Source organism: Theobroma cacao, chromosome 2 (assembly GCF_053813885.1).
Source record: "Theobroma cacao isolate CCN51 chromosome 2, ASM5381388v1, whole genome shotgun sequence".
NCBI lineage: Eukaryota > Viridiplantae > Streptophyta > Magnoliopsida > Malvales > Malvaceae > Theobroma > Theobroma cacao.
In genome coordinates, this window is record NC_142640.1 from 33,393,910 (window position 1) to 33,421,412 (window position 27,503).

General features: G+C 33.9%; 1 long non-coding RNA gene across 1 annotated transcript in view; it reads left to right on the forward strand.

Annotated features, from left to right (window-relative positions):
- Nucleotides 1-18,517, forward strand: part of LOC148764176 (uncharacterized) — a 41,256-nt gene extending 22,739 nt beyond the window's left edge. Inside the window, exon 3 of the long non-coding RNA XR_016024448.1 lies at nucleotides 18,481-18,517. This is a non-coding gene — a long non-coding RNA (uncharacterized LOC148764176). The remainder of the gene's footprint in view (nucleotides 1-18,480) is intronic.
- Nucleotides 18,518-27,503: the final 8,986 nt, after the last annotated feature.

The window sequence follows — 27,503 nt, forward strand, 5'->3', positions numbered from 1 at the left end:
TCATGTTTTCATGGTGAATTCATGGCTGGTCAAAATGGGTATGGAAAGAGAAAGATGTTAGATTGATTTGATTTTAAGTTATGTTAGTGTTTTTAGTTAGTTTAGCATATTTAGAAACAAAACAACAAGAAAAGAATTCATTTTCCCCATCAACCATCAATGGCCGAATTTCCTAGGGAGGATATTGTGGCTGAAATTGATGATATTTCATGATATTTTGGTGATATTTGATGTTTGGTGAGGCTAGAAATTAAACGGGAATTTTTGGTGTGAAAATATGAATTTTTACCTAATGTATAGACATGTGTGATTATTAACCCGGGACTGATAAATTGAATCTCATTTGCAGTCACTGAGGAAAGTTAGGTATAATTGGAGTGTAGAAAGTGAAAGAAATTGATTTAGAGTTAAATTGGAGGTTTTAGCTAGTTACACAGAGAATAGTGCGAATTAGGTCGAATACCGTATTTAAACGGCTATTCGGACATTTTGCATCACATATCGTGCATTCATATAGATTTATAGAGCCTGAAATAGTTTATGATAAATTGACACAATTTATTGAAATTCGTGTCACGTATGATGTATATGTGGTGAGCCCTCTAACAAGGGTAAAGAGATTGTGCTCAGAGATCGAGAATAGGAGTATATTGAACTCCTAGTATTATGAGTATCCTTACCATCATTTTAATTATCTAAAGTATGTTTTTAATCGATTTTGGTGAAATTTTATGAAAATGAGTTTAAATGGTAAATCTTTGGGTTTTACAAACAAAATGTGTTTACATGAAAAGATTTTATAAATTATCTTGAAATTGAATAATGATTTTGAAAAATAGAGTAATTGGAGACTACTTGTTATGTTGTAAAATTTATGATTTGAATTGAATGGCTTATGACAATATTTGCATGAATGGTTGAATTGATATTTGTGTTGAAATATATGAAATGTGTATTTAGCCTTGAAAGGTTGTGAATTACAATAATTGCCATATCATGTTATTGAATTTTATTGATTGGTGGGATAATTATTAGCTTACTGCAGTAGGTGGGTTTCCGTGGACTAGCCTATTAGAGGGGCACGGTAAACCCTGTTATATTTTACCTCGGTTGGAGAGGTGAGTTGGGTAACTCTCGAGGTATAACTTTTAGAGTTCACTTCACGTCAAACCACCACGTGAGGGGGAACTCGGCCAACGCCAAGGAATGACTATGTTTTCAAAATAAAACATGACTTTCTAATAGCCTTGGTGGACTTAGTTGGGATAGCCCTCGGCCAAGATATCCCAGATAATTGAGTATGATAATAATTTTTTGGCATAAGCCAAGCTTTTAAGAAATTCATAAGCCATACTGATTACTTGATTTAAATAAATTGATTTCATTTGATTGAAATAAGTTGAAAGATGATAAATTACAGTTTGATGAAATGTTTCAATAGTCTTCTTTTATTCAACTTTAGATATTCTGAATGATGTTTGTTTACTCACTGGGATTTCATAATCTCACCACCCTCCTTTTCACCCATTTTAGGCTCAGAATAGATTGTAGATAACTGATTTCGGTGAGGACTACAGTTGGACTTGCCACATCTAAAAACTGTACGTTCTTTTCTTTTAATACTTTTAGTCATTTGTGGGCCCACATGTCACTGTAAATTAAATTTTATACTTTGGTTATTTGTATTACAACTTGCATGAATTTATTTTGCTTTTACGCTATAAAAATTATTTACACAGTGTTCTAAAAATATTGTTTTATTAGAAAATTGAATATTTTATTCTATATTTTTATTTTATTTTAATAGTCATAATTTCTTTTTAAATGAATGTTTTAAACATCCAAATTTATTTTTGATTTCGAATTATGTGTTTTGTGCTTACATATTACATTTCAGCCGGTTTCGAAATTTTTAGGGAAAAATGACCAAAATACCCCAGTGAGACGAAAATTATTATTTTGTTTGTTTTAAGTTGGAAATAGTTTAAAATCTTTTAGAACGTGGTATTTGGTAACAGTTACTCACAGGGGAAATGAGAAGCTGATATTAAAGCCTTGCGGGGTTCCGGTTGACATTCTGGGTAATGAGTGTCGATAGGGACGTCGCGACGGTTGTCATAGGCTTGAGGGGAGTACCGAGTCGTGACAATATATATCTTAAAAAATCTGAATGAAGGTGAGAGAAACGTTTTTCCTCCAAAATTGTTAATCCTTTAGTCTATTCATCTTCTTTTTTATATATATAAAAATTTTCAAAGTTCTTATTTTTCTGTAAAATTTTCTTGAAAAATTAACAATTGTTTTACGTTCACAAAACCCAGAAGTTGATGGGTTGAGGTTATAAGTGAAATTAAATCTATAAATTAGAACACTGCCCAATGTTGTTACACGCCATGTCTACTTGTAACAACTTTAATGCACTTGTCATGTAACAAATCTATTGAACATGGTATGGTGTGTAACAACATGTTTTTGTTCATGTCTACATGTAACAACATTTTTTTTTAAATAGCATGTAGCAAAATTTTATTGAATATGGTGTGTAACAGCAACATTTTTTAAATATGGCGTGTAACATTTTCATTTGTATATCACTACAACATAACTCTTGCGTTAAAGAGTGTTACAACTTTTTTTTAACTGTAACAATATTTTTTTTGAACATGGTGTGTAATAACAACATTTTTAAAAACAGCGTGTAACTTGGTCTTTATCTTTATATTTTATTAGAATATAAACTCTTGCAATTAAACACCTTCACAATAAACATAAAGTTTAAAATAAAAAAGAAAATTTGACATGGAAAAGAAAATGTATTGAAAAGTTATTTAACATCAACATTACTACTGGGATGAAATGGATTTAGACAAAAAGATATTATTCAAAATCCTCAAATTTAGATAATTAGCTTTTGGTGTTATTTTATTTGTTACATTTCTTGTAATCATAAAAAAAATGTGTAATAACTTTTTTTTTCAACATGCCATGTAACAACATTTTTTCAACATTTGCGCTTGAATATGATGACGTTTCATTAAGGCCAATTTTGTCCAAAATTTTTTTCTCTAGGCTGAAAATAGTTAAAATTAAAAAAAAAATTAATTTCAAAAACACTTTATCTTTAATAGTTTAAAAAAATCACCTCTTTCAAATTTGTATAAGTTAAAAGGATTTAGTATATTTATTTAGTTTGGAGAAAAAAAATTGATTCATAAAAAAAGAGAATAGGAGAAAGGGTGACAAAAAGAGATGAAAGGTTTAAAAAAACCCAAGTAAAAAAAGAGAAAAAAAAAGGAAATGAAAAAAATGTTAATGTCACGACCCGAAACTCCCATCGAGCCCGTGATAACCGTCGCGACGTCTCGATAGGCACTTATTACCTCGAATGCCGATCGAAACCCCGCAAGGCTTAGCATCAGCTTCTGCATCTCCCTAGTGAGCGATAGTTATTAAATCTCACATTTCAAAAAAAATCATAAGTCATTTCCAAATCAAAACAATAAAATATTACTTTCTGGCTCATAGGGGCATTTTCGTCATTTTTCTTCAAAAATACCGAAACTCGCCAAAAACATGGTGTAAAAGCTAAATATATTCATACATATTTTAAATTAAATAACTAAATAATAAAATTACTTTTACAGTGACACGTGGGCCCTCAATTGACTAAGAAAATGTAGGGTTACGAACCCTTACTTTCTAAGATGCAACTCCGAGATTAATTCTCGTCTTAATCAACTATCAACAAATTATCCTAACCCTAAAAAATGGATAGGAAGAAGGGGTGAGATTATAAAATCTCAGTGAGTAGACAGACATCATCAAAATAATCTAAAGCCGAGTAATAGAAGACAATTAAAATAATTCATCCCAACCCATATAAATAATTGGATTTCATCCAATTACTCAACATGGCTTATGCACTTTTCAAAAACTTGGCCCTTGCCAAAAATCCATTCTCGGGGATACCCCGCGAGGGCATCTTACCGAGACCGCCAAGGCTGTTTATTGTCACACACACAAACACATTTCACCTCTGACAACACAGCCGTTCCTCGATGTTGGCTGAGTCCCAGTTTCACGTGGTGGCCAGCGTGAAGTGTACTCAAATCCTACCTCGGGAGTTATCCTACGCGCCTCTCCAATCGAGGTAAGCTCAATAATTGGGAACCGTACCCCTCTAATTAGGTTGGCCCACGGAACCCCCGTCACTGCAGTGCCCACTTTATAATCCACCAACCAATAAAATCACAATAGTATAACATGGCTCACTTAACACATTCAAGGCAAATCAAAGCAGTTCACATATTCTTGAAATCATAAAAATAACTAGTCATACCCACATTTATTGTAAAACCTGACCCTATAAATACATGTCATGACATACATGCATTGAGTAGCATGTTATTACGCTAGAAAAGCACCTAAGAATAGACGAAACCCGATATTGTACCTAACGGTACACTTAAATTGATTTAACCTCGAACTAGTTCAAATAGGAATTGTAGGATGAAATTTAATATTTTATAGTCCAAGAATGACTAAAAATGATTGTTCAGAGTTCGAGGGTTCATTTGGGGTAAAATTAGAAATTTTGATATTCAAGGGCAAAATCGTCATTTTGCCACCTAAGATAATAATATGATCATGGAGTGAAATTTTTTACCAAGATTACCTATTTGGAGTATAATTTAATGATAGGAAGTGAAAAAGTTTAATTCTGGTGATTTTTGGAGTGTAGGGGCAAAATCGTAATGTTGCCACCCACAGACAAAATTTGAGATTTTGAGAGAATTTAGATCAAATTTGACAAATTGGAGAATGGTATGAGTATAAGGGATGAAAAATATGTCTATGGGCAATTTTTCAATTTTTGGGGCAAAAATGTAATTTTTGACTTTTACGGGGGCAAAAGTGTAAATTTCAAAAATTACTCCACTGAGACTTTGGATGAGTCTGAGAATTTTATCTAAGCTATGAATAAATGAGACAAGTGTATGGTGAAAATTTGGAAACAAATGGATGAAATTTTAAAAATGGGCCAATGGGAAAGTGACATGTGGCATTTTTTAAATGATATAATATTATTTTAATGAAAAGTCAGCCCATTTAAACCCAAATTTTAAGTGCTGGCCGGCCATAAGGAAGAACAAGAGAGGAAATAGAGAGGAAAGGAAGAAAAAAAGAAAAACCAAAGAGAAACAAGAAAATTCAAAGGGAAATTCACGATTTTCGACCGTTTACTCGTCTAACGGTAAGATTTTTCGATTTTAGCTTGATTTTTACCTTTCCTATGCCTTTATTTCCATTTAGCATGCTTGAGGAGAGAGATCAAAAAGTGATATCAAGGGCTGGACGAAATTCTAGGGGAGAGAAATTGAAATTTTTAGGTTTTGATTTTTAGTTAAATTGATAGTTTTAGTTAGTTAAATGTGTTTAGAAATTAAATTGGGCAAGAAATCATTAAATTTTCACAATACCCACTCTTGGCTGGATGCTCAATGCTGTACAATGATGATGAATTGATTTTATTCTAAGGAAAATGAAGAGAAAATGATGAAAAATGATTAAACGTGATAGAAAAACAAAGTAGAAAATTAACCGACTTAATGTCCCATTTTTGGCTGAATTTTCCAAGGAAGGGAGTGAGCTGATTTTGTTGTTTTTAGAAGGTTATTGGCTGATATTTAATGGTTAGAAATGTTGGAGAGAGAATGGGATGATTTAGAGCTAAAATGGAGCGCGTTAGCAATTTATCGAGCAAAGTGCCAAAAATAGGTTAATACCGCGTTTAAGCCGTTTTAGGCTATTGCATTTCAACCATGCATTAGTATAGGATTTAAGTTAATTATATAGTGATTTAGCATCAATGTGATGAATTGTGTAAATTTTTGTAATGTGTCTAGGAGGAGAGCCTTCCGGAAAAGGCAAAGAAGTCGTACCCGACGAGTAGTGATCGGGACGCTTAGAAAGCTTTTAGTTTGTACAAACGGTGAGTAAACTTATTATTATTGTAAATTATCTAGAGTTTATTTTAAATGCCCTTTATGTATTTTATGAAATGAGAACGAGATTAAAACGGGATTTTTGATGTTTTAGGAATAAATGTGACAAATAAAAATATATTGTATTGATTATGAAATTGAGTAATTGGAGGCTACAAATTGACTTGAAAAATATATATTTTCCTAGGAATGGCTTATGAGAAATGAGTATATGTGGCTATATTTTGTGAATGCATTGGGAAATTTATGTAAGTTGTTTTTACTATGCAGGCTGGATAAATAAATAAAAGCCACGTTATACTGTCGAAATTTTATTAAAATTGGTGGGTTAGTCACTCTAGTGACGGGTTTTCGTGGACTGCCTATTAGAGGGGCACGGTAAACCCAGTTATATAGTTACTCCGGTTGTAGAGGCGAGGAGGGTAACTCCCGGGATACTATTAGAGCTCACTTCACGTCGAACCCCCACGTGAATGTGTAACTCGGCCAACGCCAAGGAACGGCTGGTTTTTAAAAATAAAAATGTGTTTCACGTGTGAATATTTTAACACCCTTGGCGAACTCGGTTAGATGCCTCGGCCAAGGTATCCCCGAGGATTAGTTTTGGCTTGAGCCTTGTTTTAATAAAAGACATAAGCCTTAACAATTGTTTTGGTAAATTACAAATATTTTATGGTTTAAGAAATAAATTGAAAACATTATGAAATGGGTTGAAATTTGTTGTTTAAACTTGCCTCAATTTTACTCGCCTTTAGATATTTATGATAATGTCTGTTTACTCATTGGGATTGTAAAATCTCACCCAACTCCTTTCCACCCATTTCAGGTTCAGTATAGACTATAGATAGCTGATCTCATAGAGGACTACCATTGGATCTGCATTTTCCAAACCGTAGGTTCACAGTCCTCTTTACTTTTGTTTATTCGGGGGCCCTCTTGTTATTGTAAATTAAATTAAATATTTTGGCTTACTGTATTTAAGTATGTATAAAATTTACCTAGTTTTTACGCTATAAAAATTATTCACGTATAACTCTATAAATATTGTTTTATAAGAAAATAGAATATTTTACTTAATATTTCTTTTATTTTCTTATTATATTCAAATAACCATAATTTCATTTTAAATGAAGATTTTAGACTTTTAAACTCATTTTGAATATGAATTATGTGTTTTGTACTTGTATATTACGTTTTAGCCAATTTCAAAAATTTTGAGAAAAATGACCAAAATACCCCTGTGAGACGAAAAATTAATATTGTATTTGTTTAAAGTTGGAAACAGCTTAAAATCTTTTAGAACACGATATTTGACAATGGTTGCTCACAAGGGAGCAGAGAAACTGATAGTAAAGCCTTGCGGGGTTTCGGGTTGACATTTCGGGCAATGAGTGTCTACCGGGACACCGCGACGGTTGTCACGGGCTCGAGGGGAGTACCAGGTCGTGACAATTCAATTGGTATCAGAGCTTTTGGTTTTAAAGATAAGAGTTTTTGGTTTTAAAGTGGTTTTAAAAAAATTACAATATCAGTGTGGCCCCGGATTAAGTTAAGTTAGGTTGAATAGAATGCATGCATTTTCATATAGAGCCTAAGGTTCCCTAAGCTTGCTCGTTTTCTCTTATAGATTATTATGCCTCCTCGACGAGGACGCCCACCTCTCACTAGATCGGTTGGGAGGGGAAAAGGTCGTTCCCAACGTCGTCAGCTAGATGCAGTAGGGGAAGAATCGACTGCTTCTACCATTCGGGCAGCACCTACTGCTGACAGGCCGATAGTCCTCCACATCCTCCACCTCTTCCGCCACCTACAGGTATTCCCACCATGCCCACTGAGGCAGTACAGGCATTGGCAGCTTTCTTTACCGTAATGGCTGGTGGAGCTCCGACTGGTCAAGTTCCACCTATAGTACCACCAGTTACTCCTTTAGTTCCACCACCGGTATAAGATGTATCCATTTCCAAGAAGCTAAAGGAGGCTGGACAGCTCGGTTGTGTATCTTTCACGGGTGAGTTGGATGCCACTGTGGCAAAGGACTGGATTAATCAGGTTTCAGAGACTCTCTCTGATATGAGATTAGACGACGACATGAAGTTGATGGTGGCTACGAGATTATTAGAGAAGAGGGCTCGTACTTGGTGGAATTCAGTGAAGTCCCGTTCCACTACTCCTCAGACGTGACTCGATTTTCTCAGGGAATTTGATGGTCAGTATTTTACTTATTTTCATCAAAAAGAAAAGAAGAGAGAATTTTTGAGTTTGAAACAGGAGAATCTAACTGTAGAGGAGTACGAGACTCGGTTTAACGAGTTAATGTTATATGTGCCGGATCTGGTGAAATCTGAGCAAGATCAGGCCAGTTATTTCGAGGAAGGGCTCCGTAATGAGATTAGAGAGCGGATGACAGTGACTGGTAGGGAGCCGCATAAGGAGGTGGTACAGATGGCTTTACGAGCTGAGAAGCTCGCGATTGAGAATAGGAGGATTCGGACTGAGTTTACAAAAAAGAGGAATCCTTGTATGTCTTCTAGTCAGCCAGTAAAAAGAGGCAAAGACTCGGCGATTTCAGAGAGTACTACTTCTGTTTCCGTGACATCTCCTCGACCTCCATTTCCACCATCACAATAGAGACCTTCGAGGTTTAGCAGATCTGCTATGACTGGTTCTGGGAAGAGTTTCGGAGGTTCTGACAGATGCAAAAATTGTGGGAATTATCATAGTGGGCTATGTAGAGAGCCAACAAGATGTTTCCAATGTGGACAGACGGGTCATATTAGGAGTAATTGCCCACGGTTAGGACGAGCCACGGTAGTTGCATCATCTTCACCAGCTCGCACTGATATACAGAGGAGAGATTCTTCTGGGTTGCCACCGAGACATGGAGTGGCCATACGGTCCGGTGTGGAGAGTAATACCCCGGCACATCCACCTTCGAGACCACAGACTTGTATCTCGACAAGAGTTTTCGCTGTGATGGAAGATGAGGCACAAGTCCGACCTGGAGCAGTAACAGGTACTATGTCTTTATTTGATAAAGATGCTTATGTTTTGATAGATTCTGGCTCAGATAGGTCTTATGTGAGCACCACATTTGCATCAATTGCTGATAGAAACTTGTCACCATTAGAGGAAGAAATTGTAATTCACACCCCTTTAGGAGAAAAGCTAGTTAGAAACAGTTGTTATAGAGATTGTGGGGTAACGGTAGGCGAGGAAGAATTTAGGGGTGTCTTAATTCCTCTAGAGATCCTGGATTTTGATCTAATATTGGGTATGGACTGGTTATGAAATACCCCATACTTTGATATAGTGATAAGTAAAGTTGATCGAATGCAAATTGAGGTCAATTAAAATGTTTAAAAGTGATAAAAAACAAAAGGAGTAGTTTAGGATAAAAAATTTCATAAGTGAGAAAATAACAATAAAATAATAATAATTTTATCAGAGGAGAATTTGTGAGATAAAAGGCGATTCAGAAGTCAAGTGAGGCATAATAAGGTATTTTAGGTACCAAGGAGACAAGATAAAATTTTTAAAATATTAATATTTAGCCGGATGTCGAAATCAGTCAAGAAGAAATATCATATGGTTGATTCAAGTGGGGGAGAAGATGACAAGCCCGACTCTATAAAAATATTTATCATGACATACACGTGATGGATAGCATGTTTGCATGCTAGGAGAGTCCCGAAAAAAATTTACAAAAGTCGGTATTGTACCTAGAGGTACAATAAAGTTGATTTAAACCTCGAACTAGATCAAATAGAGAATTTATGATGAAATTAAGAATTTTAAACTCACAGAATGGTTTAATATGGTAATTCGGAGCTTGACGATCAATTTGGAGTCAAACTGGAATTTTCGCTATCCAGGGGCAAAATGATCATTTGCCACCTGAGGACAAAATGAGAATTTTAGAAAAGATTTTTTTGGCCCCATTTGACTTATTGGAGTATAATTTGACTTATTGGAGTAAGATTTGAAGTTTGGGAGTGAAAAATTTTAATTTCAGTATAATTTGGAGTAAAAAGATAAAATGGTAATTTTACCATATGGAATCAAAAATTTAATTTTTGAAAGGATTTTGATCAAATTTAATTATTTGGAGTGTGAAATGAGTATGAGGAGTGCAAATTATGCATTATGGCAAATTTTCAATTTTTGGGGTAAAAATGTAATTTTTGAAAAGTTCAGGGGCAAAAGTGTAATTTTGAAAAATTTGCTCCACCAAAACTTTGGAAAAATCTGAAAATTTCACTTAAGACTTGGATAAGTCAAAGGGAATGCATGGTGGAAAAAGTAGGACAAGTGGATGGCTAAAAAAAAAAATGGATTAATAAAATATTTAAAATATGAATAAAATAATATTATTTTATTAAACAATAAAAAGGCATAAAAAAATCAGCCCATAACCCATTCTTCTTCTTCAACATTCGGCCAAGAAAGAAACAAGAGAGAGAAAGGAGAAAATAAAACCCTAGCCAAGAAATTTAAAGGGAAAATAGGTGGAAATTCAAAAATCAAGTGAAAAAAGGTAACATTTCTTAAATTTGTCTTGTGCTTTACCTTTCCCATGCATTTCCCATCATTTTCCATGGTTGAATCATGTGATTTGAGGATGATTTCAATTCTGGTCATATGGGTTTAGAGAGAGAAAGTTGTTAGATAAATTTGATTTTGAGCTATGTTAGTGTTTAGTGTTAGTGTAGCATGTTTATGAGTAAAACAACAAGAAAAATATTTATCTTCTCCATGAATTTCCCTAGGCCGAATCTAGCCAATGGTATGTGAGGATGAGGTTGACTTTATTTTAAGAGAATTGGGTGGAAAAATGATGAATTATGAGGTTGAAAATTAAATGGGAATTTTCGATGTAATAAATTGAAATTTTTATCCACTAGGGGTAAAAGCGTAATTTATAGTCCGGACTGATAAATTGGACCAAATTCACAGTCATTGAGGTATTGTGGATATAATTGGATAATTGAAATTGAAATGGATAGAATTGGAGTCGAATTGGGGATTTTAAGAATTTACACCGTGTATAGGCGAGTTAGGTCGGATACCGCAATTAAGCAATTGTCTAGACATTTCAAATCCTATCTAGTGCATACGCATGGATAAGAGCCTGAAATAATTTATGATAAATTGACACAATTTATTGAATTTTGTGTCATGGATTATGGATAGGTGGTGAGTCAATTGTTTCGGGTAAGGGACTGCACCCAAAGGCGGAAGATAGGAGTATTTCCACTCCTAATACTGTGAGTAAACTTATTATCGTCTTAATTATCTAGAGTAGTTTTATACAACTGTGTGAGTTTATGGAAAATGGGTTTAAATGGTAAATTGCTATGTTTTAAGAGAAATTGTAAGTTTATAAAATGATTTTATAAATTTTCTAGAAAATCGAATATTGGTTTTGAAAATAGAGTAATTGGAGACTGCTAGTTTGTGTTGCAAATTTATGGTTTTGAATTGAATAGCTTATGACAATAAATGAGCATGAATGGCTAAATTGATTTTGGTGTTAGAATTATTTATACTGTGTATTCAGCCTTGAGAGGCTAGGTTGCGATAAATTGCCATGTCATGCTAGAATGAATTTTATTGATTGGTGGATTATATATTAATTATTTACTGTAGAGGGGGTTCCGTGGACCAGCCTATTAGAGGGGCACGGTAAACTCCATTATATTATTACCTCGAACGGAGAGGTGCGTAGGGTATCTCCTGGGGTATAGCTTAGGGTTCACTTCACGCCAAACCACCACGTGAAGGGGAACTCAGCCAACGCCAAGGAACGGCTGTATTTTCTCAAACTAAAAATATATTTTAAGTGTATACGAAATTTTAACAACCTTGGCGGACTCGGTTGGATGCCCTGCGCAAGGTATCACCGAGTATGAGTTTTGGCACGAGCCAAAGTTTTAAGAAATTCATAAGCCAAGTTGATTACTAGATTTATATGGATTGATTTTATTTGGTTGAAATGAACTGAAAGGTAATGAAATTATAGTATGATGACTTGTTTTAATTGTCTCCATTTACTCGGCTTTAGATACTTTAGATGGTATCTGTTTACTCACTGGGATTATAAAATCTCACTCCTTCTTCCTAAATATTTTTCAGGCTCAGGACAGTTTGTAGATAGTCGAGTAAGACGAGAACTAAGCTCGGAACTGCATTATAGAAAGTAAGAGTTCACAGTCTTACATCCTCTTGGTCAATTGGAGCCCACGTGTCATTACAGATCAAAACTTATATTTTGGTTATCTGTATTTCTATTCATACAATTTTTAGTTTACTTTCATGTGCGAAAAAATTATTTACGAATATTTCTATAAAAATTTATTTTATGAGAAAATAGAATATTTTATTTATTATTTTTTAATAGTATTAGTTGTCAACAATTTGCTTTCAAATGAACGTTTTAGATACTTAATTGTTTTTAAATCATTAAATATATATTTTCTACTTACCTACTACATTTTTAGCAAGTTTTGAGATTTTTGACGAAAAATTATGAAAATACCCCTGTGAGCCAGAAAATAATATTTTATTGTTCTTATTTAAAAATGACTTATGATTTTTTTGAAATGTGAGATTTAATAACTGTTGCTCACCGGGGAGATGCGAAAGTTGATGCTAAGCCTTGCGGGGTTTCAATCGACATTCAGGGTGAAGAATGTCTGTCGAGGCCTCGCAGCGGTTGTCACGGGCCCGATGGGGAGTTCCGGGTCGTGACAGGTTAACTGCACATCGAGCGAACGTGGATTGTTTCCGAAAGGAAGTTGTTCTTCAAAATTCGGAGGGAGCAGAGATTGTGTTTGTAGGGAAACGCCGAGTATTACCGTCATGTGTAATCTCGGCCATCAAAGCTTCGAAATTAGTGCAGAAAGGGTATTCGACTTATTTGGCATACGTAATTGATACTTCAAAGGGGGAACCTAAGTTAGAGGATGTCCCGATAGTAAGTGAGTTTCCTGATGTATTTCCTGATGATTTACCGAGACTGCCTCCTGATCGAGAGCTTGAGTTCCCTATTGATTTACTTCCGGGTACCGCACCTATTTCTATCCCTCCATATAGAATGGCTCCGGTAGAGTTAAAGGAGTTGAAAGTACAATTGTAAGAGTTGGTGGACAAGGGTTTTATACGCCCTAGTATATCTCCGTGGGGAGCACCGATTTTATTTGTGAAAAAGAAAGACGGTACACTTCGGTTATGTATCGATTACCGACAGCTTAACAGAATGACCATTAAGAACAAGTATCCGTTACCGAGGATTGATGATCTTTTCGATCAATTACAGGGAGCTACAGTGTTTTCCAAGGTTGATCTAAGGTCTGGGTATCATCAGTTGAGGATTAAAGAACAAGATGTACCCAAGACAACGCTCAGGACTCGGTACGGTCATTATGAGTTCTTGGTCATGCCTTTCGGGTTAACTATAGCACCGACAGCTTTTATGGATCTCATGAATAGGGTGTTCCACCCTTACTTGGACAAGTTTGTTATTGTGTTCATTGATGACATACTGGTTTACTCGAGAGATAATGATGAGCACGCTGCCCACTTGCGTATAGTATTACAAACTTTGAGGGAAAGACAGTTGTATGCAAAGTTTTCGAAGTGTGAGTTTTGGTTACAGGAAGTGGTATTCTTTGGACACGTAGTATCGAGAACTGGAATATGTGTTGATCCTAAGAAAGTAGAGGCAATTTTACAATGGGAGCAACCTAAGACAGTGACGGAGATTCGTAGTTTCCTCGGATTAGCCGGTTATTATCGGAGGTTTGTTCAGGGGTTTTCCTTAATAGCAGCTCCTTTGACCCGTCTAACTCGTAAGGGAGTTAAGTTTGTGTGGGATGATGTTTGTGAGAATCGATTTCAGGAGCTAAAGAACCGGTTAACCTCTGCTCCCGTTTTAACACTTCCTATTAATGGTAAGGGATTTGTAGTATATAGTGATGCCTCAAAGTTGGGGTTGGGGTGCGTATTGATGCAAGATGAAAAAGTTGTGGCTTATGCTTCTAGACAGCTAAAGAGGCATGAAGCAAATTACCCTACCCATGATTTAGAGTTAGCAGCAGTGGTGTTTGCTTTAAAAATTTGGAGGCATTACTTGTATGGTGAGCATTGTCGGATATTTACGGATCATAAGAGTTTAAAATATTTGCTCACCCAAAAGGAGCTTAATTTGAGGCAAAGGCGATGGTTGGAGTTGATAAAAGATTATGACTTGGTGATAGACTATCATCCGGGAAAGGCGAACATTGTAGCTGATGCCTTAAGTCGTAAGTCTTCATCGTCTTTAGCAGCACTTCAGAGTTGTTATTTTCCAGCATTAATAGAGATGAAATCTCTTGGGGTCCAGTTGAGAAATGGTGAGGATGGATCCTTATTGGCAAACTTCATTGTGCGACCTTCATTACTTAATCAGATCAAGGACATTCAAAGGTCTGATGATGAGTTAAGAAAAGAAATTCAAAAACTGACCGATGGGGAAGTCAGTGAGTGCAGATTTGGAGAGGATAACGTCTTGATGTTTAGAGATCGAGTTTGTGTTCCTAAGGGAAACCAGTTGTGACAAGCGATCATGGAAGAAGCCCATTCATCTGCCTATGCATTACATCCCGGAAGCACCAAGATGTATAGGACTATCAGGGAGAATTATTGGTGGCCGGGTATGAAGCGAGACGTAGCAGAATTCGTAGCAAAGTGTCTCGTATGTCAGCAAGTTAAGGCAGAGCATCAGAGGCCAGCAGGTACACTTCAGTCTTTACCTGTTCCTGAGTGGAAATGGGAGCATGTAACTATGGATTTTGTTTTGGGATTGCCACGGACACAGAGGGGAAAGGATGCGATCTGGGTGATCGTAGATCGGTTGACTAAGTCTGCTCACTTTTTAGCTGTCCATAGTACATACTCTATTGAGAAGCTGGCTCAGCTCTATATAGATGAGATTGTGAGGCTACATGGAGTTCCCGTTTCTATAGTGTCAGACCGAGATCCTCGATTCACTTCTCGATTTTGGCCAAAATTTCAAGAAGCTCTCAGAACCAAATTGAAATTTAGCACTGCTTTTCACCCACAGACGGATGGTCAGTCAGAGAGGACTATCTAGACCTTGGAGGATATGTTACGGGCTTGTGTCATTGACTTTATTGGGAGTTGGGACAGACATTTGCCATTGGTGGAATTTGCTTACAACAATAGCTTTCAGTCTAGCATTGGTATGGCACCATATGAAGCTTTATATGGAAGGAAATGTCGTACTCCACTTTGTTGGGATGAAGTGGGTGAAAGAAAGTTAGTGAGTGTGGAATTGATCGAGCTAACTAATGACAAGATCAAGGTTATACGAAAGAGGCTAAAGGTAGCCCAAGATAGGCAGAAGAGCTATGCAAATAAACGGAGAAAAGACTTGGAGTTTGAGATCGATGATAAAGTTTTTCTTAAGGTTTCTCCTTGGAAAGGTAATAATTTGAATACTTTGAAGTATTAAATCTTATTGATTATACTATCATGATAAATTATGGTGTTTTATTGGATAATGAAAGGTGTGATTCGATTTGCGAAGAGGGGAAAACTCAACCCGAGATATATTGGACCATTCCGAATCATTGAAATGATTGGACCAGTGGCTTATCGGTTAGAATTACCTTCGGAGTTAGATCGGATCCACAACGTTTTCCATGTCTCCATGCTTAAGAAATATGTACCAGATCCCTCACATCCTCGAAGCACCTCCGATCGAGTTGCATGACGATTTGAAGTTCGAGGTACAACCTGTGAGTATCTTGGATCGAAAGGATCGAGTACTGAGAAACAAGAGTATTTCAATGGTCAAAATGTTGTGGAAAAGTGCTCGAATGGAGGAAATGACATGGGAAGTAGAGCATCAGATGAGGAACCAATACCCGCATCTATTTGTCGAATCTGGTAAGTGAAATTTTGAGGTCAAAATTTTATTTTAAGGGGGGTAGAATTGTAAAACCTGACCCTATAAATACATGTCATGATATACATGCATTGAGTAGCATGTTATTACACTAGAAAATCACCTAAGAATAGACGAAACCCGATATTGTACCTAACGGTACACTTAAATTGATTTAACCTCGAACTAGTTCAAATAGGAATTGTAGGATGAAATTTAATATTTTATAGTCCAGGAATGACTAAAAATGATTGTTCGAAGTTCGAGGGTTCATTTGGGGTAAAATTAGAAATTTTGATATTCAAGGGCAAAATCGTCATTTTGCCACCTAAGATAATAATTTGATCATGGAGTGAAATTTTTGACCAAGATTACCTATTTGGAGTATAATTTAATGATAGGAAGTGAAAAAGTATAATTCTGGTGATTTTTGGAGTGTAGGGGCAAAATCGTAATGTTGCCACCCATGGACAAAATTTGAGATTTTGAGAGAATTTAGATCAAATTTGACAAATTGGAGAATGGTATGAGTATAAGGGATGAAAAATATGTCTATGGGCAATTTTTCAATTTTTGGGGTAAAAATATAATTTTTAACTTTTACGGGGGCAAAAATGTAAATTTTAAAAATTACTCCACCGAGACTTTGGATGAGTCTGAGAATTGTATCTAAGTTATGAATATATGAGACAAGTGTATGGTGAAAATTTGGAAACAAATGGATGAAATTTTAAAAATGGGCCAATGGGAAAGTGACATGTGGCATTTTTTAATGATATAATATTATTTTAATGAAAAGTCAGCCCATTTAAACCAAAATTTTAAGTGCTGGCCGGCCATAAGGAAGAACAAGAGAGGAAATAGAGAGGAAAGGAAGAAAAAAAGAAAAACCAAAGAGAAACAAGAAAATTCAAAGGGAAATTCGCGGTTTTCGACTGTTTACGCGTCTAACGGTAAGATTTTTCGATTTTAGCTTGATTTATACCTTTCCTATGCCTTTATTTCCATTTAGCATGCTTGAGGAGAGAGATCAAAAAGTGATATCAAGGGCTGGACGAAATTCTAGGGGAGAGAAATTGAAATTTTTAGGTTTTGATTTTTAGTTAAATTGATAGTTTTAGTTAGTTAAATGTGTTTAGAAATTAAATTGGGCAAGAAATCATTAAATTTTCAATACCCACTCTTGGCTGGATGCTCAATGCTGTACAATGATGATGAATTGATTTTATTCTAAGGAAAATGAAGAGAAAATGATGAAAAACGATTAAACGTGATAGAAAAACAAAGTAGAAAATTAACCGACTTAATGTCCCATTTTTGGCCGAATTTTCCAAGGAAGGGAGTGAGATGATTTTGTTGTTTTTAGAAGGTTATTGGCTGATATTTAATGGTTAGAAATGTTGGAGAGAGAATGGGATGATTTAGAGCTAAAATGGAGCGCGTTAGCAATTTATCGAGCAAAGTGCCAAAAATAGGTTAATACCGCGTTTAAGCCGTTTTAGGCTATTGCATTTCATACCATGCATTAGTATAGGATTTAAGTTAATTATATAGTGATTTAGCATCAATGTGATGAATTGTGTAAATTTTTGTAATGTGTCTAGGAGGAGAGCCTTCCGGAAAAGGCAAAGAAGTCGTACCCGACGAGTAGTGATCGGGGCGCTTAGAAAGCTTTTAGTTTGTACAAACGGTGAGTAAACTTATTATTATTGTAAATTATCTAGAGTTTATTTTAAATGCCCTTTATGTATTTTATGAAATGAGAACGAGATTAAAACGGGATTTTTGATGTTTTAGGAATAAATGTGACAAATAAAAATATATTGTATTGATTATGAAATTGAGTAATTGGAGGCTACAAATTGACTTGAAAAATATATATTTTCCTAGGAATGGCTTATGAGAAATGAGTATATGTGGCTATATTGTGTGAATGCATTGGAAAATTTATGTAAGTTGTTTTTACTATGCAGGCTGGATAAATAAATAAAAGCCACGTTATATTGTCGAAATTTTATTAAAATTGGTGGGTTAGTCACTGCAGTGACGGGTTTCCGTGGACTGCCTATTAGAGGGGCACGGTAAACCCAGTTATATAGTTACTCCGGTTGAAGAGACGAGGAGGGTAACTCCCGAGATAGTATTAGAGCTCACTTCACGTCGAACCCCCACGTGAATGTGTAACTCGACCAACGCCAAGGAACGACTGGTTTTTAAAAATAAAAATGTGTTTCACGTGTGAATATTTTAACACCCTTGGCGGACTCGGTTAAATGCCTCGGCCAAGGTATCCCCGAGGATTAGTTTTGGCTTGAGCCTTGTTTTAATAAAAGACATAAGCCTTAACAATTGTTTTGGTAAATTACAAATATTTTATGGTTTAAGAAATAAATTGAAAACATTATGAAATGGGTTGAAATTTGTTGTTTAAACTTGCCTCAATTTTACTCGCCTTTAGATATTTATGATAATGTCTGTTTACTCATTGGGATTGCAAAATCTCACCCAACTCCTTTCCACCCATTTCAGGTTCAGTATAGACTGTAGATAGCTGATCTCATCAAGGACTACCATTGGATCTGCATTTTCCAAACCGTAGGTTCACAGTCCTCTTTACTTTTGTTTATTCGGGGGCCCTCTTGTTATTGTAAATTAAATTAAATATTTTGGCTTACTGTATTTAAGTATGTATAAATTTATTTAGCTTTTACGCTATAAAAATTATTCACGTATAACTCTATAAATATTGTTTTATAAGAAAATAGAATATTTTACTTAATATTTCTTTTATTTTCTTATTATATTCAAATAACCATAATTTCATTTTAAATGAAGATTTTAGACTTTTAAACTCATTTTGAATATGAATTATGTGTTTTGTACTTGTATATTACGTTTTAGCCAGTTTCAAAAATTTTGAGAAAAATAACCAAAATACCCCTATGAGACAAAAAATTAATATTTTATTTGTTTAAAGTTGGAAACAGCTTAAAATCGTTTAGAACACGATATTTGACAATGGTTGCTCACAAGGGAACAGAGAAACTGATAGTAAAGCCTTGCGGGGTTTCGAGTTGACATTCCGGGCAATGAGTGTCTACCGGGACACCGCGGCGGTTGTCACGGGCTCGAGGGGAGTATCGGGTCATGACATTTATCATAAGCCATTTAATGTAAAATCATAGATAAACAACACAATCATAGTATAGGTCTCCAATTACTCTTTTTTTGAAATCATTATTAAATTTGCAAAAATTTTATAAAATTATTTTATAAAATCTCATTTTCCCATAAAACACAATAATTTTCATATTAAACCATTTTTCCATAAAATCACACAATTAAATAAATCTACTCTAGATAATTAAGACGATAGTAAGTTTACTTACTGTTCTAGGAGTCGATATACTTCTATTTTCAGTCCGCGGGTACAGTCCTTTACCCATATCTAATGGCTCACCACTTAGCCATAATCCATGGCACATATTTCAATTAAATTGTGTCTAACAGTCATAAGCTATTTCAGGCTCGATATATATGCATGATATGAAATGAAAAATGCACAGGTAGCCATCTAGACCCGGTATTGACCTAAGTCGATTTTTCATCCAATAAATTGGCCAATGCGTCCAATTTCACTCCAACTTTCTCCATTTCTTTTCCAATCCCTCAATTCACCAAGCACAACTAATTAACACACAATTAGGCAAATTTATCTTCACTTTTCTTCTTGGAACTTTCGGCCATTGAAGGTTCATGGGGAAAATGGATTCTTTTCTTGTTGTTTTGTTTCTAAACATGTTTAACTAACTCTAAACACCAACATAACTCAAAATCAATCAATTCCAACATCTTTCTCTCTCCATACCCATTTTGACCAGCCATAATTTCATCATGAAAACATGTAATTTAACCATGGAAATTAAGGAAAAATGCATGGGTAAGGTAAATCACTAGCAAAATCAAAGAAATTTTACCTTTGCTTGATCAAATCCTTGAATTCCAACACTTTCTTTTTGATTTTTCCCACCTAGGGTTTGTTCATCCTTGGTTTCTCTTTTCTTCTAGTTTGGCTGATCACTATGGGAGAAATTGGCTGATTTTTTGCCTTTTTATAAAGAAATAACAAAATAATAAAAACATGACACATGGCATTTCTTTATTGGCTCAAATTTTAAATATTTGAATTTTAATTCTTTAATTCTCCACCACACATTTCTCATGTTTATCCATTTCCATGATGAATAAAATTCCTTGGTCTTGACAAGTGTCGGGGGTGAAAATTTATCGATTTACCCTCAAGGTGGCAAAATTACCATTTCACCCTTATACTCCAAATTATACCGAAATTAAAATTTTTCACTTTTAAACTTCAAATCATACTCCAATACTTAAATCATACTCCAATAAGTCAAATGGACCAAAAAAAATCTTTTCTAAAAATTCTCATTTTGTCCCCAAGTGGCAAATGATCATTTTACCCCTGGATAGTGAAAATTCTAGTTTGACTCCAAATTGATCTTCGAACTCCGAATTACCATTTTGAGTCATCCATGAACTGTGAAACTCTTAATTTCACCTTAAAATTCCTATTTGAACTAGCTCGAGGCTTAATCGACTCAATGGTACCATTAGGGGCAATATCGTCTTTTAACGATTTCTCAAACTTTCTAAATCTGCAAACATTCTATTGAGCATGTAAATGACGTCGTAATTATTTTATAGAACAGGGTTTGACAGTTAAGGATTTCAAAATTCATGTGAGTTAAAGAGAAAGGGATTTCAAATTTGTATAAGCTCTTTTTTTTTTATATAAGTACACAATTTTATTACTAATTATCAAAGATAAAAAGACCATTAAAATTTGAACTCATAAAAGATTGAACTCGAGCCATAAAAATTCAATTTAGATTTCTTACCACTACTCCAAATGAATTCATTTAATTTATTTAAGGAAGGTAAAGTTATATATATTAAAATTTATACACATAAAAATAAAAAAATTATTGAATATAATGATTAAGAAAATGTTTTAAGACATTTTCACCAAAAAAAAAACCATCATAACAAATTGAAAAATAATTCTAATAACTTTTCAGTTTTCATGAAAACTTTTTGTATTGATTAGTTTCTAGAGTCATGATGCGTTACACATGAATTTTTTTTTAATTTTTAATAATAATATACAAATACAAATATTTCTAAACTACAAAATTGAAGTGTAAATTATTTGAATTTTATAATATTAATTTCTAAAGTATTCATTACTGTTATAATTAAGAAAGAAATTCAATGAAAAATCGTTAACCGTAATTAGAATTATTATTTACAAATTGGATAAATCTTATTAATATTTATAATAAAATCATTTTAATAAAAATATAAATTAGATAAATCTTACTAATATTTATGATAAAAAATTATTTACAATAACAAATCAATAATATAATAAGTTAAAATGTTCATTAATATCAATAAAAAATTCCAAATATCTATATTTTTTATATATATTATAATTATAAATTATTGATGTTACAAAAAAAGCGTTAACAAGAGCCTCCGAAATTTTAGGATGAGATCGTATTTTCCCTCTAGAGAACTCCAATGGCCAATAACCCCCATAATTTTTAAAATTTAAAGCAAGCATAAAAGAATATTTGAATTTGAATGGTACTATTAAAGTAAATTTTAATTTTTCCCCCACTAAATGAGAGGAAAAAATCTTTTTTTTTTATTTTTTAGAAATAGAGAATATCAAGAATGAATGTAAAAATCAATTACTTTTTATAAAACTTTAAATTAATAGGTGATATAGAAGAACTCAACCAAAGGACTTAAATTGTTAGAATTTCATTCTTATCTTTTCTTCTTGTATTTAGGTGGCTTTCTAAAGAAAGCAAAGGAATTTATAAGATAATATATTTTAGAAAATACGTAGGTTCCACTGGATATATAAATTAATAATCTTCTTATACATTAAAATTATATATACACATGACTCAATTAAGAGGCCTTTATAAAATAGAGTAAAACCTATAAATTAATATCCTTGGGACTATGAAAATTTATTAATTAATCAAAATATTATTTAATCAATAAATTATTAATTTATTAATTTATAAATTAACTAATAAAAAATTAATTTATCAAGGTATTTTTATTCTTTTCCAAAACATTGCACTTAATAGATGTATTGTGTATTGTGATTATACAAATATTACCTAATTACCAATTACGAATTATCATTATTCTATGTATCTATTTAACCAAAACAAATTCATGAATGTAATTAGTCTTATTAAAAAAAAGTCATGAATCTATTAATTTTTACAATAAATTAAAATTACAATCGATGTATACTTAATTAATATACTCATGAACATTAAGTCCAGTAAAAACATATACAAAAAGAACATCCATTATCACAAACTAAAAAACCAAACACAATGGCTTATCGTATCCAAAGTGTAAAAAATCTACAATAACAGATGAAATGCATAAAGCATTGTGTGAATACAACATTGAAAATCCAAATTACACCCAAAAGTAATTACAATAATGGGTTTCAAAAAAGTTTAACCTACAATTCAACCAAGCAACAATATCAAATACGATCAATAGGTCATTAGAGTATTTATCAGCCAATATCAATTTTCTCTTGCAATATATGTAACGACCCTTCTTTAGTCGCTACCGATGTCCGAGACCTCCGGAATATCTCGTCAAGTCCCGAACAAGCCTCAATGAAATTTCTCAATAACTCATTGTACACTTTTACTAAACCATATTAATGTTTGAACCATATATGTTCATAACGTGAATTCAACAACAAGCATAGCCATTAAAATTTCACTTTAAGTCATGATATCACAATTAAATACATTGAGTTTCAAAAATCCCAAATTTTCGTTTATATCAAAACTAATATTTGTTTACATAGTAAAACCAAGTACTACAACTCAACCTCTAACTGTAAAGCCCAACCTTATAAAATACTTGTCATGACATACATGTAATGGATAGCATGTTTGCATGATAGGAGAGTCCCGAAAAATTTACAAAAGTAGGTATTGTACCTAGAGATACAACAAAGTTGATTTAAGCCTCGAACTAGATCAAATAGGAATTTTAAGGTGAAATTAAGAGTGTCATAATCCAAGGATGACTCAAAATGGTAATTCGGAGTTTGAGGATCAATTTGGAATCAAATCGAAATTTTCACTGTCTAGAGGCAAAATAATCATTTGCCACCTAGGGATAAAATGAGAATTTTTAGAAAAGCTTTTTTGGCCCCATTTGACTTATTAGAGTATGATTTGAGTATTGGAGTATGATTTGAGGTTAAGAAGTGAAAAAAATTATAATCCCGGTATTTTTCGGAGCATAGGGGTAAAATGGTAATTTTACCACCTTGGAGGCAAAACAGTAATTTTCCACACCAAGACATTTGTCCAGCACATGGTCTTCCCTTATCCTCATTTTTGACCTTTGACTAATCATGTGGTGGAGATTAAAGGTTTAAACTTTTTAAAATTTTAAAAATGGACCAATAAGAAAATGACATGTGTCAAGCTTAGGATATTTTATTATTTAACTTAAAAATCAGCATAAATCAACCATTATTTCTCCACATATTCGGCCAAGAAAGGAAGAGAAGAAAAGAAAGAAAGAAAAACCCTAGGGAGGAAAAACTAAGGAAAATTTGTTGAATTTTCAAGAAATTGGTGACTAAAGGTAAGATTTTTAATCTTAAGCTTGAAATTCATTTTGCCCATGCATTCTTTTCCATTTTCCATGAATTAAATTCAAGTTTTCATGAGGGGGAATATGCTGGCCAGATTTAGAGAGAGAAAGTTGGTGATGGATTTAGTTGAATTTCAAGGTAACTTAGTGTTTTTAGGTGTTTAGTAACATTTAGTATGAAAATTAAACAAGAAATCCACATGCCCATTATAGAACCTATCTTGGCTGAATTTTATGGGTGAGATTTGATGATGAATTTGATTTTTTTTCATGCCCTTTAGATTGTAGTTGGTGCTTAGGAATATCGAAAATCGAAAATGGGTACTGAAAAATTTTACTCCCGTTAGTTAGCAATTTGCACAATAATGAGGGGTATTTCGGTAATTGCACTTAGAATAGATTTTTAGTGAAGTGTGTGGAATTTTGGGGAGTATTGAAAGTGCAATAAATTAATTGGAATCGAATTGGACGTTTAGACCGATTAAATAGTGTATAGTGCGCGATAGGCCGAACACCTCCCATTTCATTGTATGCATTCATATAAAACATAGAATAGTGTTGTGACAATTTAGCATAAGTATATTAAATTTCCTGTTGCACATTATGTATAGGTGGTGAGCCCTCGGATAAGGGCAAAGGTATTGCACCCGAGGATCAAGACTAGGAGTGTTGTAAATTCCCGTCAAAGTGAGTAACCACTATTCATCTTATCTATCTAGACTATTTTTACAATCATTTTTATGATTTTAAGAATATTGAACCTAAATGAATTTTATGTTTTATGACTAATAATCAATTTAAGGAATAAGGTTTATAACTTATTTTACAATTCAATAATGTTTTTCTCGAATAAGGTTATATATCTGTTTTGTAGCAAAAACTTTTATCTACTTGGTTGATTTACCACTTGAAATGATTACAATGCATAAGAAATTCTCTGTTTTTCATGTAAGGCACAAACTCCCATTTGAAATAAATTGGTTTTATAATCCTGCACTTTAATATTCAACTGATCTGCTATTTGCTTGTTTCCCATCTATCCTCTGCTCACGGAGTTGATGATCACTGAGTCTATGAGACTCACACCCCTCTTTTTCCTCTTTTTGCAGATAGGGATTGGTTTAGCGTGTAATCGTCGGTGTGTACGGTCCATCGTAAATAGGTAAAGGCATCTTATAGCATTTTATCTCGAGTCGCTCTGCTATTAGTGTCACGACCCGGCACTCCCTTTGAGCCCGTGACAATCGCTGCAAAGTCTCAGTAATAATTCATTACCCGATATGTTAACCGAAACTTCGCAAGGCTCTTGCATCAATTTTTCACTTCCCCTGTGAGCAATAGTTACTAAATATCGAGTTTTAAGAAAATATAAACTATTTTAGATAAAAAACAATCAAAATAAAATTTTCGCCACACAGGGGTATTTTGGTCATTTTTACCTGAAAAATTTGAAACCTGATAAAAATACAATGTATGGTAGAAAGATATCCATTTTTGATTAAAAATAATTTTTTGTAATCTAAATCATCCGTTTGGAGTGAAAAGTTGGCTAATTAGACTAAATAAAAATATTCGATAATATATTCCGTTTTCTTATAAAACAATTTTTATAGAACTATGCATAAATAATTTTTATAGCGTAAGAACAAAATAAATTCATACACATAGTGATACAGTAAACCAGGTATTCAAAATTATCCTATAGTGGCATATGGACCCCGAGATAACTAAAAGTGTGCAAGAATGTAGACCACGATTTCCAAGGAAGTAAGTCCAAAAGAAATCCTTGATGAAATCGACTGCCTACAGACTATCCTGAACCTGAAATGGTTAAAAAGAAAGGGTGAGTTTTCATAAACTCAGTGAGTAAACAAAGTCCATCATTAACATCTAAAGCTGAGTAAATGGAGACAGTTAACTTTTCATCATACCTTAATCCACAACATTTTGTACTTGTTTCAAATCATATAAAACAACACATTTCATTATAATACACATCATCACTTATGATTTTCTTAAAAAACTTGGCTCGTGCCAAAAATCATACTCGGTGATAACTTGGCCGAGGCATTCAACTGAGTCCGCCAAGGTTATTAAGTTAACAACTACTCATAAAAACGTAGTTTAGCCATCCCTTGGCGTTGGCAAAGTTCATCCTCAAGTGGTAGTTCGGCGTGAAGTGAACTCTATAGTACCTTAGGAGATATCCTTCGCGCCTCTCATACTAAGGTAAATATAACGAGGTTTACCGTGCCCCTCTAATAGGCTGGTCCACGAAAACCCGCCTACTGCAGTGGCTAATTAAATAACCCACCAATCAATAAAATTTTGATAGCATACGTGGCTAACATAATATTACCCAGCCTGTCAAAGGAAAACAAATAGTTTATATATTTCACAACCCAAAAACCCAGCCACATATGTCATCACGTATCAGTTCATAAATCATCAATTTCAAACATAGGTACATAAGCTTAAATATAAATAGGCAACATCAAAGGTTGGTCTCCACATACTCACATTTTTAAAACAATTGTACAGAAAGAAAATTCCGTCGTCAAAATCAATTGACATTTTTCTCAAATCAAATCAATGTATTCGACAAGCTCCCATGAAATCAAATGTTAATCAAACTCATACGTAAATCACAAATCACCTCGCACTTGAGGAGTTAGAATTCATTTCACTGTAAAGATAAGGGGAGCTACAGAAAAACCTTTTAAATTTCGTTTTCACCATGCAAGGAAATATGAGTTTGTAAACCCAGAGATGCCACTCTCGAGTAAGGAATGAAAGTAAACCCGTGGTCTCGCTACCACGTAATAACATCCAGGAGCATCGCTTCCACCGGATTCCCATGTGCCATGGCAGTTTCACGATGTTGGCCGACATCAGAGAATCAAGTGGTCGCAATTGCATAATCATCTGGTGGCCTAGCCACACATACATATATCACAGGTCGTGGCCCCAACCATGCCTAACCGCCCGACGGCGACCCAATGGTTTTCTAGCTAGAGCTCACTAGTGCATGAGGGTCACACTTAACTAATGTGACATCTGGCCTACTCTTGACGCTCTCGGTTTGTAAAACCATTTTGCAATTGTGTTATGTCCTCAAAAGCTCGTCTCAAAATTATTTTCCAAAGCATTCGTCACAAGGTATGATAAAATCTATCATTTTCTCAAAATATATTTATACATGAATTTCAGAATAATAATTTGCATGGTGAATAAGCAATATAACCATGAATGCACACTGCACATATATATAAGGCACATTTTGATGTAAAACAGTGTGAAGGGCTTGCTCCCGATTTTTAATACACTTTACATATAATTTATACATATATATATATATATATTCAAAACAATTTCTAAACATAATTTGCAATCACAATTTCCTAAGATTGCTACCAGCGCATGTTATCCACAATTTTCACGTTTAAAATAAATCATATGTATAGATATATATTTATGGAAAGTTTAAAATTGGCACCCCTTACTCACCACACAATAGCGGGATGTTACGTCGCTATTAATTCAAAGACGTATTGAGCTACTCTTTTTTAACGATCGTTCGTTATTTCTTTCAGCCTTTCACCACATTGCACCACTTATTTATTTCTCCAAAATATTGAAACCCACTTAATTAATATATCTATATATATTATTTTATTCTAGCATCATTATTATATATATATATTATTTTCTTTTCTTTTCCTTTCTTTCTCTTTTCTTTTCTTTTTTTTTCTTTCTCTTTCTCCTCTCTCCCGCTAGTCAGCAGCACTTTGCTTGTCTTTCTTTCTCCT